The sequence below is a fragment of the Dreissena polymorpha genome, chromosome 12 (genome assembly GCF_020536995.1).
Source record: "Dreissena polymorpha isolate Duluth1 chromosome 12, UMN_Dpol_1.0, whole genome shotgun sequence".
NCBI lineage: Eukaryota > Metazoa > Mollusca > Bivalvia > Myida > Dreissenidae > Dreissena > Dreissena polymorpha.
The window spans coordinates 34,305,047-34,322,618 of NC_068366.1; the positions used below are offsets into that span (position 1 = coordinate 34,305,047).

Below are 17,572 nucleotides of genomic sequence, written 5' to 3' on the forward strand. Positions count from 1 at the left end.
GGTAACACAAAGTTAATGAAACAGTGTAACGCACAACATTCAAACTTTAAGGCGCTGGTTTTCAATTGTTTGAAGTTGTTCATGTGAGATTTTTATAACCATACGTTAAAAATTATAAAAGTTATGCTCTTTTTCAAATAAAGTTTTGTATGACTTCATGGTTATTAATATAAACGCTGAGCAAAATAATCTATATAAAACCACAAGACTCATAACGTTTTACATATGTATCGTTTAGTAGCAAATTTTTCACTATGTTATTACATGAGGGGTCGGGTAGTATTCTTCGTCACTATTGCGGCAGGCTCTGATAGGTACTGGATCGTAGTGATTTTCGTAGTGATTTTATTTGAATGGTGTTGCGGTTCAAAAAAATCATTTCGATATTATTTTGTCAAGTCATTTTCCTCCATCAAAGTGTGTTTGTTTTTTTTTGCAAAACAAAAACCAGACCAATTCCAAAGAACATATCGAACCGTGTTCAGTGATTGTAAATCATAAGTTAAGAAGTGCATTCAACATAGGGATTAGCTAGCTGATTGTTGTAAAGAATCTCGCTTGTGACTAAGAGATGCCTAACGTGTGTGCTTTAAACAATTAATATGATCAGTAAATGTTAATCTGTTTCTATATTTAAGACTTGATTAAGCCCGATATTTCCGGAAACAAAAATACAGAGGGAATAATTTTGAGTCACTGTGTCGGTCGGTCGGTTGGTTGATTGGTTGCTTGGTTGGTCGGTTTTTCAGTTATGTCAGTAAGTCGATTTGACTGTCGATCTTTCCGCAATAAATATTATAAATTTGCGGAGCGAACTTTATGTACATTTCTCAATCAATAGAATTAAAACCTGAACATGTCATCATTATGGAATTTTCATTACAAGTCACATGTATTTCGCCCTCAACTATCCATATTTATGAAATAATAACTAAATGTGTCATATATTATAAAATAAGTGAACTATCCAACACGACAGTGCGTATTGATTTTCAATAAGATCGATGTCAATTTTGGCGTTCGCAAACTTTTTAAAATCAATTTAATTAGCCATCGACAATCGATTATAATGAAATAGAATTGTTAGTGTTTGAACTAAAAAAAATACTTATATTAAACAAAATCACATAAATCGTATTCTTGAAATTTACATTTTAAAATATTGCATGTGAGAGGAATAAAGGACCGCCTTCATGATTATAACCGACAATTAACATATCAACATAACTTCCAAAATAATTACTTCCAGAACATATCAACATATAACATATCAAACACTAGGATATTTACTGTATAAGAACGAAAACAACATTATGCAATCTTCATAAACGCTACACTCGTGTAAATTTGACGTGCATAGTTTTCATGAAAACGTAATGTTAATTTTATCGTGTATAATAAGTAAATACGATCTTATCCGTATAAACCTCAACGTTATGTGTTCTGTGATTGCATTTCACTGAATCGCCCCGAATACATATCGACACCTTTTAGTCGTTATCAAAATGAATCGATCCGAACTCATCTTGACCACATCAAGGGATATCAGTCAATCGGTGTCATTTTAACATAGTAAACGGCATCAGTCGCAACATTACTCATACGATATTATATTAAATTATCATGTCGATAAAATGTATGGGGCTGTGGGTAGTGTTTATCGTGAAATGTCGTCACCATGCACGAACATCAAGGGCATACGTAAACAAATATGGTTAATCCGAAATCGTCTTTTCTGCAATAGGTTTCGTTTATCAGTGGTTGCTTTTGTGAAAGTATAGTCATAGTTTATTAATTTATTAATTTACATGCAATTAGTATTAAATATATGAAACTGAATGCAAAATATTGCCGAATCGGGCTGTTAAGCAACTGGGTATTATAAGAAATAAATCGTTGAAATAGTATTCATTACTTTACTTTAATCGACATGTAATTACCGTGTAACTGGCGTGTGCTGCAGTAGGGAAGTGACAATATTTGAATATGATTTTTAAGTGTAATACCTTTTGGGACATGTGTATCAGTCAGTATCATGATTATCGGCAGCAAGACACTAAAATTGTTTCTTAATTTATCAAATAAATGACGCGGAGCGCCAGTTCTACTTAGGTGTGGTTATTCAATCAAAATAATTGTAGTGGTAGTAGTATATCTTTATTTAAGTCTTATCAATAGACACACATGGTGATTACAATACAAATAATTACACAATGTCTAATGTCAATGTTTAAAGAAAAAAAGAGAGTAATTTGAGACGTTGCCATTCCATATTTGAATTGTAAGAGACTATCGCAGTTAAGAATTCCACTTAATATATACAAATTACATACATTACGACTTTTATCAATTCAACAATTTTGCACAAATGAATAAAATAGAAAGTTAAAAAGTTAAAACTGAAGAAACTTTGTTAAACAAATTAATCAAGAACTGCCTTAAACAATGGTAGGATACTGAAGGATAAAACAAAAATTCTATCGTGCATAAGTTGAAAAATGGATATAAGAAATCATATATCACATTGATCAGATCACCGTGAACCGTATTAGTAAAATGGCTTCAGGCGCAATATAAAGGGGGAAAATTAAAACAATTATCACATTATGTACAAAATAAAAAGATTACTTACAAATTAAAAGTACTCGCCTCTGTAGCATTAGAAAGGAGGTTTTAGCACAGGCTCGTATGATATTAGAATTGCAAAATATTTAGATTTGTCAACATCATTTAGTGTTAAGAAGAACACATTTGTCTCGGAAGCACGATTAAACAAAGTTTCTCTGATATCATTGTACACTGGACAATGAAAGTACATGTATATTGAGGATGTAAGAGGGTACCTTGCGCTGATATCAAACAAACTACAGACTAGACGGTTTGCATAATAAAGCTTACTTTGTGATTAAACTAAATTTTAATGCACGTGCCGAAATTGATTCATTCGTCCACAGCTAACCTTGCGCGTTAAACTTGTATGGTACACTTTTATTTCACGGACAAGATTTAACTCATAAACTCCTCATTAATTAGCCCCACAGCGCAGCTATAAGAGACATTCTTTTGTTCTCAAATATTTTGTTTATAGAAATATCGTTGAAGACATATTCTTTAAGATCTTAATATTGTATTAATAGCATACATCCGCGTGCATAAGAATAGCTTCACTCATACTCTTTATAATGTATATACCGTGCAAAGTCCGTGTTTTGATGTTGAACGTTCAATCATTGAGTAATAATTGTTTGCTTAATGCAAACCATAACCATGACCTAGTTGGAAACTGTGTCAAGTTATTCAAAAACGAAACTACTTTCGTTTTGATGTTATATGTTTAACACTATTGGATACGTTTATCTCGGGATTATTTTCACAGGTAGGAAATTTTCATCATCTTATCTAAATCATTTTAAAATGTTGTCACGGTATTAGATCATAGCAATATGTAGAAGTAGTCGTTGTTGATGTATTTCAAGCTTATATTAAGGTTTATTTTCACTAGAAAATAAATTTAAGTATAATTTTGTTAAGCGTATAAAACATGTGTACGATTGCTCGTACACCTAGTTTGTTGAACAATTTTCCATAGATACACAGCTACTTTGACAATTCAATATTTGTTGTAGATGGATCCTTTGTGTTTCTATTCGTAAAACTTACAAACCAACCCTCTAATCTTTTAAAAATATGTATAATACTTAAAAGCCCATAAACCCTCAACATCAACGAATATTTCGTACACTATTTCAACAAAATAAAGTCAATACATAAACAAGCACTGTTTCTTGAAGCAAAAGCAACAATTTCAACACGAGATGTGGTCTGGCAATATAGATTTAACAAGATATGTTACCAACTTACCATAGCACGTATTTTGTTAAAATTTTGCCTATTGCAATAAGGAACACTGATTTGTTATGGGTTAACTTTATTTTACGAAATAGTTTGCGAAAAATTCGTTGATTTTGAGTATTGATGTTACTTTAAGACATTGTGCACTAAAACTGTGAATGTATTCATCGATAAACACGGCATGTTTTAGCATTCGTAAATTGTTATTTCCTCTTTGCATATGTAAAGTTAATTCACGTGTTTGGTTTGTGATCAATACTGTGGTAAGTATTAGGTTCGGAAGGCCCACAAAGCGGTTTAAACCCCCAATAATTTGCATTGACCGTTCGAAGGCGTTGATCCCAGTTTTAAATTTGGTGTGATGTTTAACACAATGTTGACAGGGTTTTTTTCCTTGATAGAGTCTATGGAGTTTAACTGTTCGCTATATTTCAGTTTTTATGGGAATTGTTTTACTCCAGCTATGGTAATCATAAGAAATGACCACTACCAGCATTATTATTTTAGACAGTATTTTGGTCTGACACTTGTCATGGACAATTTGAAACTAGTCATGAGCAAAACAAAACAAGAAACACCACCCTAGCCATTATTATGTCAATATGCTGGTTTTAGACAACACCGATAGCAGTATCCTTATAAGTTGGTGAAGTAGTTCTCATGGGCAATTATTCTTGCATAACCACGGCATATATATAACACAACCACCACCAGCATTATTGTTTAGCCAATTTGCCGGTCGTACATTCCACAAGATCATTTATTTTAAACTAGCTACGATAAAAAACAAAGAATCATCGAGAGCAACATTATTTAATCATTATTTTAGTCCACAGTTCTTAATTTTACGTTTTACAATCTGTTTACACTAACCGTAAGAGGAAATACCACAACTACAATTACAATGAAAGCTATTATTGAAGTGAGTATGAAGTTCACTTCCATAATTCGCACTAACAACAACATGTCTTCATATAATATTATCAATATTTATTCAGTTCGGTTATTAATAAAACATAATCGTTATTCTGATAAATGAATAAAAAGACACGACTATAAATAAGAATAAATCAAAGTGTAAAATAAGCACTGTTGGTGGTAGAAGTTGTGTCTCAGTTAAGTGATTAAAGTTGTAAAAAATACTTAACAGTATATACACCTTCATTTTCGAATTTGTGTTCCAAAATTGTATTGCGATTCAGTCTGATTCTACGGGTAGAACTTGCACTTAAGATTCAATGGGAAATACCTTGTTTAAATTGGACATTGAACAAAAACGTATTAAAAATATAAATAACCAATGAAATCACATTTATATGATAAAAAAAATTGCTGTTTAGGGGACTTGTGTGTTTTTGTGGATGATTCAGAGTGTAAGTTGAGATATTTTATATAAATGCTTTAATCAGAAGACCATGCTTCTGTAGATTATACATTGTGCATGTTGCATTAACCCGATCGCACCCATCCCAACTCTTCAAAAACGAATTATTGGATGCATAGATAAATTCTTATTTACTATGCCATAAGTCAAATGCAACTAGCATATAGAGATATTATTATGGAAGTTATTATTACAGTCACAATCATCAAGTCGTATTTTGGGTTCTACAACAGTTAATTATTTTTTTGAAAAAAATAAATCCAAACGTTTATTAGTTTTTGAATATATGAAATCGACTTATTATCTGAATGTTTTTGTCTTTGAGAATGTTAAAATTAAATGACTTACTTTGATAATATTGCTGTTTGTTTTATGATGTTGACATGAATGTCGACAAATCCACCATTTCAAATGTTGATACGTTTTTGAAAAAGAGGTTGAACACATCTGAAACATTAACTTGATGCTACATTTAGGACGATAATGTTCAATAGTTTTATGGCAGCGGTTTGCATCGTTTATTTTTATGAGGAGGTACACATTGTCTAATAATGTCTGCAGCACACTGAATTAGATCCGGTAAATGTAACTGGGCTGTCATTGTGTTGTGAGGAATCGTTGTCGAATCCAGCGCCCCGGTATCCCTCTCGCTCTGAATGAATTGCTGTAGAAATGTGAAATTCTGATTCGCCATGACAAGTTGCCTCACGGACGACTTTGATGCTACTTCCGCTATTTTCACGTACTCACCGCACCTTACATTCGACTCACCCACGAGATAAACGAGTTCGAAATGTATTTCTGAACTTTTTTCAGCAGTTTGTTGAGTGCTGGTCGTGTTCTTCTTCTTTAATCATCCACACATGTCTGAGAAAATGTTAGGTCACTTAGTTTAATGTATGTTAATATGTAGAGCTACAAGAACTATGTAATCATTTACTTAACATGCCCAGGCTTGTGAACAAATACGTTCAGGATTCTTAGATACAGTGTCTTCTTGTTTAATAAAATGAATTGGGAATTCAACTTATCCATTTAAGACAACTTTTAACTAGAATTTGATGTCTCATCAATTTGAATGTCATGCCCCATAGCTTTAGTTCAATGTAATGTTCTGCTTGTAAACAATAGAATGCTTAACCTACCCAGTATAGTCGATTTATAAACTACCTTGTAGTGACAAATTTGAAGACATCGTAAGAAATTCTCTAATATAACACCATGAAAATAATCTTGAGATTGTTATGCCTGCTTAATAAAATTAATTTGTATATTATCTACCTTTTTAATTTTTATGCCTGAGTTATGCTGTATCAAACAACAACTTGACAAAAGCATGCGTAAGTCAAAGAACGACAATAATTAACAAAGTTTATAAAATAGAACACAGGTTCCCGACCTGTAAAAGCCGCTTAGATTTAAATTGCATTTACCAAAAATCTCATTTTTTACAAAGAACAATTCCCATCCGCCAAAACACCACGCAAATGCATAAAACAAACACACAAGAAAACAATGTTATAAACGCAAACATCTGTTTAATATGTTGTTTATTCCTACTTTAGTGCAAGTTCCACTTGCATTGATCAACACTGCAACCTCTTTATATCAGTTCAATTTTGTAAAGGCTTTTATACTCAGCAATAACTTTTGTGTGACATACTTAAAGGGGCCTTTTCACAGATTTTGGCATGTTTTGAAGTTTGTCATTTAATGGTTTATATTGATACAGTAAACATTGGATCTAAAAAGCTCCAGTAAAAATTCAATAATAAAATTGAAAAAAAAAGAAAAAAAGGTAACCCTCAGCAGGGCTCGCACCAATGACCCCTGGAGTCCTGAAGCAAAAACGACTTAGACCAGTCGGCCATCTTTCCTAATACAATATTGTATGTTTTTATACCTTATATAAGCAATCCTCGTAGTTGCACAAAATAAAACGACAACACCAGAACTCTTCCAAATTATTAATTCGTTTCGCGTTGCAACGCTTTATAATTTTCAGGTTTTTAAATTGTCAAAAGATGCGTATAATGGATATATTAGAGCATGGTAAATGTTCGGAATTACTGTTTCCTCATAAATATCATAACTAAAACGAAAATTTGCGAATCTGAAACAACTTTTTTCAATTCTGTCAATTTACCCAAACGTGAAAAGTCCCCTTTAATATGGGGAACAGCTATTTAAACGCGTATTTGTGCCTTATTTTTACTATATGTAATAATATAATTATGGTAACGTGTAATGCTAAAGTCAGTGAATGCTTATAATAATGTGGTGCTATGTGTCACTTATTGTGTTTTTAATATCAACGCTTGTGTATTATAACATATATTTTTTTGTTTACAATCGGCTTTAAGAAAAAAATATTTATATGAATAAGGTGACCTTCTTGGTACATTCATCAGTGGGCGTTGTGAGTGGCAAGAACATTGTTTAAACTATATTTTGTTTTTTAAATGGCTATATTGTCATACGCAAAATAAGTAGTTAACATATAGCGTATACAAAGCGCACGCTGCACGGAATATTTTTTTCATTATCGTTCACCGAATATTAAACATAACATGCCTAGAGCTAGCATGGAGTCCCATTGTAATAGTTATCAGTAGTTCTATTTTAGGACAAAGGACATTTCTTCGTCTATTTATCCTTCCGCCTACGATCATGCCCGCTAACCGGTACACCGCAATAACAAAGGCCAAGTGTTTACTCAGACATGTAAATATGAGATGACTTCAAAAGTAAATATGAGAAGTTAGTGTCCGGTTTTGAAACATTTTATCTTAGCACGTGAATTGAGGTTATTAGCAAACTTGGTCGTTAGTGTCTATACCGACCATCCAAACCAGAACATATGTACTATCTTACTATATTTAAAAGTATCGCCACGAAATCTCATTAAACAAAAAGTTATACAAGTTAGAATGTACACGTTAACATCGCAAACTGTTTTTATAATGTCAAAACAAGAACATCAAAGTAAACAACCTTCGTGTAGAGGTTAACTGCCTGATAATATCCTGTTTGTATTACAAAGTCATACCTATTTAATAAAACAAGCAAGCTGTACATTTCCGTGCGAACATTTTCAATAACATATACTATTAAAAATACCGCGTTACTAAAATCCAAGCAACTTGAATATATGGAAAAAAATTGGCTTTGAAAAATGCAGAATATGCAAGAAACAGGCAAAGAGCTCTGTATAATTGAAACCGTTGTGTTTCGTGTAATATCTGTGTTGCTTGCGCCCAAAAATCATTAGATTTACGCAAAACAAACGTTGATGCAGTCTTAAAAAATCACCCATCTCTTTCTCATGTAATATTCGAATATTCATAATTATTAGTATTTTTGTGTTGTATTTTTATAGCACTGACATACATAATTGTAACATGACTGATTGTACTGTAATTTAATTTGTTAGTATTCCAGTGATGTTTGTATTCAACTGTACAATGCATATTGGCGAATAAATGGTAAAAACAATATTCTAAACAACGGATACCCTAAAGTAGTATAAATATAAATGCTTGATTTACTATTCAAATATGTATCTAGATAAATATAAATAATTATGAAATGTCTTTAAAATGTCATGTTTTACATTATTTAATATCAAGACTATTTGAAAAAATACCAGACTAGTCTATAAATATGTATTACGTTTGCTAAAACATACACGGGAGAGCCGATGATAAAATTAAATCACAGGAGATAATTAAGGATAAACTCAGTCCAATACTCGATTACTCAGATGCACTAACCGGTTAAGTTGCCAAATAGACTATTGTGCAAAAAAACACTTAATAGCAACTCTTTAGGACGTATCAAATATCAACGGCTATTCTTGCTGTATTAAATAGGGCATTATAAGATTGACTGGATAAGTGCAGAAATGTAACTCAAGCAGAGTACTTTAAACACACGTAATAGAAATAAGTTTATTTATGTTTACCTAGTTACATTCGAAACAATATTTCATTTTGTTCAGTTTTAGAAAAGCTTAAAGTGACATAGGACGCATCTAACAGTATATGTTTATATTTATAGGTGTCTATCGCAACCGTTGTTTATATTTGGTGTTTTCACTTCATATACACTTATATCAAGTGTTTCAGCATCAACAAACTTAAACAGTATCCCGGAAAGAGAAAAATAATGCATTTGAATATCAACAGTCGAATTCGCCAGCATGTATATCATGCATGTACGATGTGAATCTAAATTTAGTTGTAGTGAAGATTTGTTCATACGACACAAAGGCACAATTTTGTTTTACGGATCATTTTAATTTCATTCAACGATATCTATTCATACGACACACGAAACTAACTTTGATCCTAATAAAAAGAAAGTTCCGCTCGGCTTAGAGGACTTGGACAGTCATGTAAAATATAATATATGTTTTATAAACAACTGGTAGAAAGATGAGTTGCAGATAATTTGTCAGTTACCACATTTTAGCTTATTATTTTGACCTGTTAATTCTTTTCAGCTCAATTCAACGGTGAAAAATGCACATAATATCACTTTTATTAAACTCAAAAACCACGTTCTGATGAGCCCGTAAAAGCAGTTTCAACATTCCTAGCAACATATATCATATGCGATATTTTAAATAAAGTCGTTAAAACTTTCCTCATTAAATTCATACATGTTGAACCTTTTTATTAATTACAACAACACATTATTATTCATAACCGTTGGATAAGTGTGGCATTGTCTTTTCGGGCCGACAACTTTTTCTCGAAACAATAGATTTATACAACGAGCATCGAACTCTTAAATCAAGCATATTGTAATTATAATATGTTCAACTATTAAAAGTTCTTCATTGCTCACTTTTCTGTCCAGTAAAAAACGTAATTTTAATGACTGAGCATAATATAAACACGTAGAAAACACGAAAGTTTTCTTAGACTGCTATAAACACCATGCATGTTTTTTTCTGCACGTAGTGTCTGGCATACACATACTTGTTACCATATTATAATCATGTCGACTCGACCTACAGAAGGTCATGGCCCATTACACAATTATATTGTATACCTTGTCAGAATTATTAACACATTATTGACAACAAAACGGAAACATAATGCTCCGTACACACATTGTTATGATCATAATTAAAATAGCTTAAAGATAATATATATTTCATATTATTGTATTATAGCATGAAGCGTATTAAGCTTTAAACAAAATATAATTTAATGTGCATGCATGGTTGTTTCCAAGCTCTAATTATTATGATAAAGGAAGCGTTAGAATTCGATGGACATTGTACGACCGATTTAAAATTTAACAAAAAGCAATTTATCCCATAATAGTAAACGGTGATCTTGATAGTACACATCGCTAGCATCAGTCTTTGTGACATCTTCTCGAGATGTTCTCAATATTGTTCATAATATGAAAGATGCACACTTGCAAAATGATAATGGCTGTCAGTATTGTCCACAGACCTAATCAAGTACATTGGGTATGCCTTTAAACAAAGATAGTCTTGGATGAGACAGTTTTCCAATACGAAAAGACATCAATCTGCAGGGAGCGGCCTTTCATCCTGCCGTTGCTGTTTTATCATTTGATTCTCCTCCCTTTTGAATATACAGTGCATAACATTTCATACCAATATACACGTGACAAATGGATAAAATAAGCAAACAAAACAAATACAATACAATTGCGTTGTTTTTTGAACGTAAACATTACTATTGAAAATTTGAATGTGTGATGCTTTGAATATCATACACTGAAGCATTTACTTCAACAAATTAAAGATATGGCCTACCTGTACTTGACTTCAGTTCTGTCATAAGTACTTTTCACTTTCTGACAACGACGTATGATGGATTTTTTTATGGATTTTTTTTTTTATTTATTTCCAAATACATCGGGGCAGAAATGCCCATGAGTACACAAAAGTATACAAAAGATGTTCTACACATATCAAAGTCAAGGTCATAATAAAAACATGCATATTGTTACACAATGTTATGAAGTACGATATATTCTCTATGAAAATACAAAGGCATATGAACAAGTGAAAAGTTTTACAATCCAATAATAAAGCATTTGTTATATAATACGTAGTACAGAATAATACATGTAGTGAGGAAAATATAACATAATGTAGATGTTTATTCAGGAAAAGAGGCAATATGCCTCATGTAACACATGACAAAGAAGCATATAACCGGTTAATGGTGAGATATGTTGCATCGCGTTAGATATCTGTTAGATATATGCTGATGCATCAGCATGTAGTTTTGATTGTGAAAATACAATAAAAGATAAATAGATAAGTAAACGTTTGGAAGCAATGGGAGGAAAATGTATAACAAAAATTAATATAACGTGTATATGTCCTAGGCCAGGGTTATTGGGTCATTTCGGAGAAAAATGTAAGTTCTATTCTAATGAAATGTAACTAGAGTTTATATATTAAAAAGTGTAAATTTAGACATGAACGTTATATTTAGTATATATTTGAGACACAAAGGTGAGTTAACACAAAAATGGATATTAGATCTAGGTAGCCTTTTTTGGTGTGGGGGGGAAATTGTATATTCCTTGTTAGAAAACCAAAAATATAGAAAAACTCACGTAGGCGTGCCAAAGTGTTTGATTTCAGGTACATGTACATATCAGGTGCATTTATCAGTAAAAGTTATTTACATATATATTTACATATATGTTTAACAGTTTACAAAATAACATTTGTTATACACACACACACACACACACACGCACGCACGCACGCACGCACGCACGCACGCACGCACGCACGCACGCACGCACGCACACACACACACACACACACACACACACACACACACACACACACACACACACACACACACACACACACACACACACACACACACACACACACACACTGTACACACAGCAACACATAAGAAACCCATCACTCCAAACACCATTGCCAAGACGATGTATTTTTACTAGTCTAAAGTACTTTGTATGTATGTTCTTATCTTGCAAGTATGATATGCAATTATGATATGTTTCCCTTATTTGAACAATCATGAGAACCCGCAACCTGATTATATGAAAGATCGAAATTTCTGCCAATATCTTTTTTCCACAACCCATAAACCTACTGTAATACCTCTGAATTTGAACATTTGCGTAAGTGTTTGAACATCGTCAAACTATTGATTAATAGAATGAACACATGGGGAGTATTCGTAATCGCACAGTTCATAGCTGCACATATTTACATAATGATACATTAAAATGCCGTTCTGTATGTTTTCCGATAAACTTTTATAGCATTTCAAGTATTATCACGATTGCCTTGAGATCATTAGAAATACAATTCATACTTGAGCTATCCAGGTGTCTTATCTTAAAGCTATAGTTGTCGGGCACTTTAAATAAATTGGGAAGCTAATACTGCAAGCATTTAAGAGATCATAGGTTGAAAGTAAAAATCAGATTGTTCAAGACATGCCTAACTCGTTGTGTGTCTTTCAATCTATTACCCACGATTAAGCGAATCCTTTCAATTGACTCAATGTCTGTTAAACCTCTGCGCTGATTTGTTGACAAACTTCCATTATTTTATTAAAATATCCTGCGTCATTTTATGACAACCAATTATATTGTCATATTGTATTTCAAAAGGTTTATGAAAGGGACCTCTAGTTATTTGAACATGTGGATTTATTTGTTAAATATGCATATCTTTATTGTGCAAATATACAATATGAGACACTGCAACATTGTTTTAAAGTGTGTGTACATTCATGTATAACGGCCACCGGAAAAACTTTGCGAAACCGAAATTTCGCAAACTTAAGTACCCTTTTTCTTGAAGGTTTGCTTATTTGTGATAAAGTATAAGATAAAAGTCTAACTTGTGATTAATAATTGGTTATTTTTGCTTGTTAAATGCGTTTTCTTCACTATGAACTTTATTTGCAAAGTTGGGGTTCCCATGGGATTTTTGTAATATCCCATGGGATTTTTCATTATCCCATGGGAATTTTGGTTTCTCCCATGGGATTTTTCTCCAGCTTTTTTTATGGGAGAAAAAATCCCATGGGATTTTCAAAAACATAAAACACGTTCGTTTTTGCTTAGTTATCGATTTTAAGCATTGTTAAAGCATTTGTGCTTATTTTCGTTCAATTTACTTTGATAGAAAAAAAATCCCATTTTTTTATGGGAAAAAAAAATCCCATGGGATTTTTTTCTGATTTTTAGAGATTTATTCATGTAACCTTCAGAAACACTACCTTTTAACAAATGATGAGCATTTCTCGCGATTTCAACGCGTTATATCGTGTTTTAAAATAATACAAAAATCCCATGGGATTTTTTGTCCCATGGGATTTTTTTGTCCCATGGGATTTTTTTTCCCATGGGATTTTTTGTCCCATGGGATTTTTTTTAAGGTATAAGTTTCTAAAAGCTATTTAATAATAATAATAATAATAATAATAATAATAATAATAATAATAATAATAATAATAATAATAATAATAATAATAATAATAATAATCGTGCTCAATATGATGAATTTGTACTTTTAAGCGACTAACATTTTTATTCGAGCCGATCGTCGAGTCCGAATGGTGAGTATAAGAGCAATTTACCAGTACAAATAAATCTCACTTGTGAAGAGAACGCTACCGTACTATAAAATAATCTTGATAATAAGTCATATCATTTCTCGACAGAAAATGAAAACAGTATCCATATTGATGTCAGCAATGTCCCCTGCTATGATAAATATTGACAAAATGAAAAACCTTGACAATAATTTCGTGTCGAATACGCATTAGATTATAGCAATCAAATTCATATAAGCATTGATAAGATAATTTGCGAAAATGGGTCTTATGTCAAATACGGCAAGCGTAGCTCCATTCCATAATGTCCGAGATTAAGTCACGTCAAGTTTCGTGGTCGAATTATAGCATAATAATCATTTTCACATTACGCGAATCATATGAGTTTCCCTACATATATTGTGTTAAAATTTATGTTACACTAATGTGCGATGATTAAAAGGGGATTTCGGTAATTCTACATTCTCCCGCTTAGTACCGAAATCCCCATATTTACGCCTTAAAGGGTCAATAGGTCATCGGTATGAATGGTTTTTGACTTCACATGAATGTTAAGGTGCAAAAAAATGATATTAATTTTAATTATTAAGCACTCTTGACAGCATTAAGTTGCCTCTCAGTGGGGATTTCGGTAATTCTACACTAGAACTTAAACGCGCGCCGGTACCGAAATCCTGCTGTACAAACCTTCAAGTGTCAACAAAATTATTATAGTGTTTTTTTCATTAGCAACCAGTGACATGTATTATCTTCCATTCGGTTACTTCTTTTGGAAAATAATTAGCGGGGATTTCGATACTGCTACATTCGTACGCCCAGAGCCGAAATCACCCATGTTTACGCCAATCCCCCATATTACGCCTTAAAGGGTCTATATGTCATTATGTTTGGGTTTTGGCTTTGCATTAATGTTGATTTGTACACAATCATATTAGTGTTAATCATTTAAACACTCTTATCAGAATATTTTTTCCATTATTAAATAGTTTATTAATGTGAAAAATGTGTAAACGAATGTAAAAAAGGTAAAATGTACATTTAAAACATTGGTTACACAAAAGTATATGTAAATATAACATGACATAGTAATAATAAGTCTTCAGAAAGTATTTTCCAAACAAATCTGATGAAACAAATGATATCGTACTACCTTATTTACAATATGCTATACACTTTTGCAATTTAGTTATCAATGTTTAATCAAAGCATAAATCAGGATAATATGTTGCCTCTTAGCGGGGATTTCGGTAATTCTTAACAAGCACATGAACCCGCGCCGGTACCGAAATCCCCGCTATACAAACCTTCAAGTGTAAAAAAAATACTGATTTAGGTTTAAATAAAGGGAACAATAGTATTTTTGGCCACCAAAAAGCACTTCCGCGTCAACAAAATTGAAATTATGTCAGAAACCCAGCTTTTCATTGTATATATTGCAATACACCATCGGCCGCCGAGAGCGGAATACTGCGCTTGGCCGCTAAACAATGTGGATTGCGTCAAATTAAATGTCAATTTTCGATTTTATTACAAAAATAAACACTGCCTTTTTATAAATATGTCAAGCACGTACACTTAACAAAAAAATCGATATATCTTTATGTAATGTAGAAAAGTAAAGCGCTTTATATATAACAATGTTTTATAATGTCTCTCTGGTTGAGAAAAAAAACTAAACAAAACCATGTAGAACATATATGTTTTCATAATTAAAAAAAAATATTTAATGATGCACGTGATGTTTTATAATTGATATAAGTTCACGTGTCATTGAACGAGTTAAGGGAGAGATGCGAATTAAATTACACATAATTAAAAAATGATACTATACTGTCAGCTTGATTTATAAATTGTGTTCCATCGCGCCAATATATTCATTGTTTCATGAAATTGTGTATAAAAGCAAAACGATTGAAATTATGTCAGAAATCCTGCTTTTCACATGAAATGATCTATAACACTTCATTTATTCCAATCAGGTAATTAATAATAATAGGGGAAGTCTATACTGTGTATTAGAAACTTGTTGTGGTGATCCCTATCTTATCCGCTCAATACACATCCACCTGGCTACTGTACAGAAAAAATTAGATTTACTTCCAAAATAACTGATTTCATTAATTGCTAACTTGTTGTCTACATTTTAAATTAACAACGATAATGGATCAACATCACCGTTGCACAATTATTAAGTTCACAGTAATCTGTACTTTAAATAGATAGCCTAATTAAAGACGGTGCTAATAAAGAACAAAGCGTGAATGTGGATATTAAGAAATTAGATCCTTTTTTGCATGACACTGGCAGTATATCATTTTATCTTATATAAATAAGCCACATTTAAGACATGGATAAAATTAAAATAAGACACATTTGCATCTTTCATTTCTTGAAAAAAAATAAGCACGCAGTCACATATAAATAAGATACATTGAAGACACAGAAAAAAATAAATAAGACACATTTGCATCTTTCACTAAATTTTCTTAAAAAAACATGTGAAACTGAAGAAAAACATTTATTACTGACACATTATTCTAAAAGTCGACTGACAACTTAAGTTCAAAGAGGGATTTACAATTAAATAAGATCCATTTTCGCATGATGCTGGTTGTAGAGCAAGCAATACATTTCTTACTGACACATTATTCTAAAAGTCGACAGGCAACATAAATTCAAAGAGGGAACCACAATTAAATAATATCAATTTTCGCATGATACTGGTTGTATAGCAAGTAGTCACATATTAATTACAGCTTGCATTAGTTGCATTAATTTCGTTAAGTGTGCGTGCTTCTGAACGTTGCGTTAAGCGAGAGTGTTGTCATTTTGTTAGTTTTATATTTTGGTATTATGTATGATTATTGCTTGTTTTGAATTTGAAATAAACGCTTTCTGGCAAATAAGCATCGTCTTAATTTTAATACAAATAATGAACATTTGACATACAAAATGCCCAATAACATACCGGCAATAACATTATATATATGTTAATTTCTGTGCATGTTTATACCGAAATTATAGCCGACATCGGCAGTTAGGGAAATTTAGTGACACACTTTAACACATCAAACATGCATGATAGTTCTTTTTTCATATGATATTCCCCTGGTTGCTTACCGGTGTATTGGTGCAGTTGATAACCCCGCCGGGACTACAGTAGGGTGCTAATACACACGTGTATCGTGTTCAATACAATCGTCTTAATTTTAATACAAATAATGAACATTTGACATACAAAATGTCCAATAACATATCGGCATTAACATTATATATATGTTAATTTCTTTGCATGTTTATACCGAAATTATAGCCGACACCGGCAGTTAGGGAAATTTTGTGACACACTTTAACAAATCAAACATGCATGATAGTTCTTTTTACATATGATATTCCCCTGGTTGCTTACCGGTGTATTGGTGCAGTTGATAACCCCGCCGGGACTACAGTAGGGTGCTAATACACACGTGTATCGTGTTCAATACCCGATCCATGCTACAACGTGTAAGAACGGGAATTTCGGTAATTCTACCTTTTTAAGCTTGCGCACCTCTAATGGGCACATATCAAAATATAATTTAATTAATTATTTTCCTAATCAGCATCATTTCACTAAACTACATGCAAATTTGTAGGTAGCTTTCCATGCTTAAAAAAAATAAACCGATTTTTTCAAAACCACCCTCACGCTCGGCTTTTGTCCAGTTTATTTTCACCCCTGGGGTAT

At 32.2% G+C, this 17,572-nt stretch overlaps 1 protein-coding gene across 4 annotated transcripts in view; it reads left to right on the plus strand.

Moving 5' to 3' along the window:
- Nucleotides 1–17,572, plus strand: part of LOC127853941 (uncharacterized) — a 122,722-nt gene that overhangs the window by 10,832 nt on the left and 94,318 nt on the right. Inside the window, exon 1 of one of the 4 annotated variants that reach the window (XR_008036801.1) lies at nt 3,292–3,376. The exons of 2 other annotated variants lie outside the window; for them this stretch is intronic. The gene's annotated coding sequence lies outside the window, so the exon portion shown is untranslated. Of the gene's footprint in view, nt 1–3,291; nt 3,377–17,572 lie in introns of those variants that run through there. One more of the 4 variants, XR_008036803.1, reaches the window with a different exon arrangement.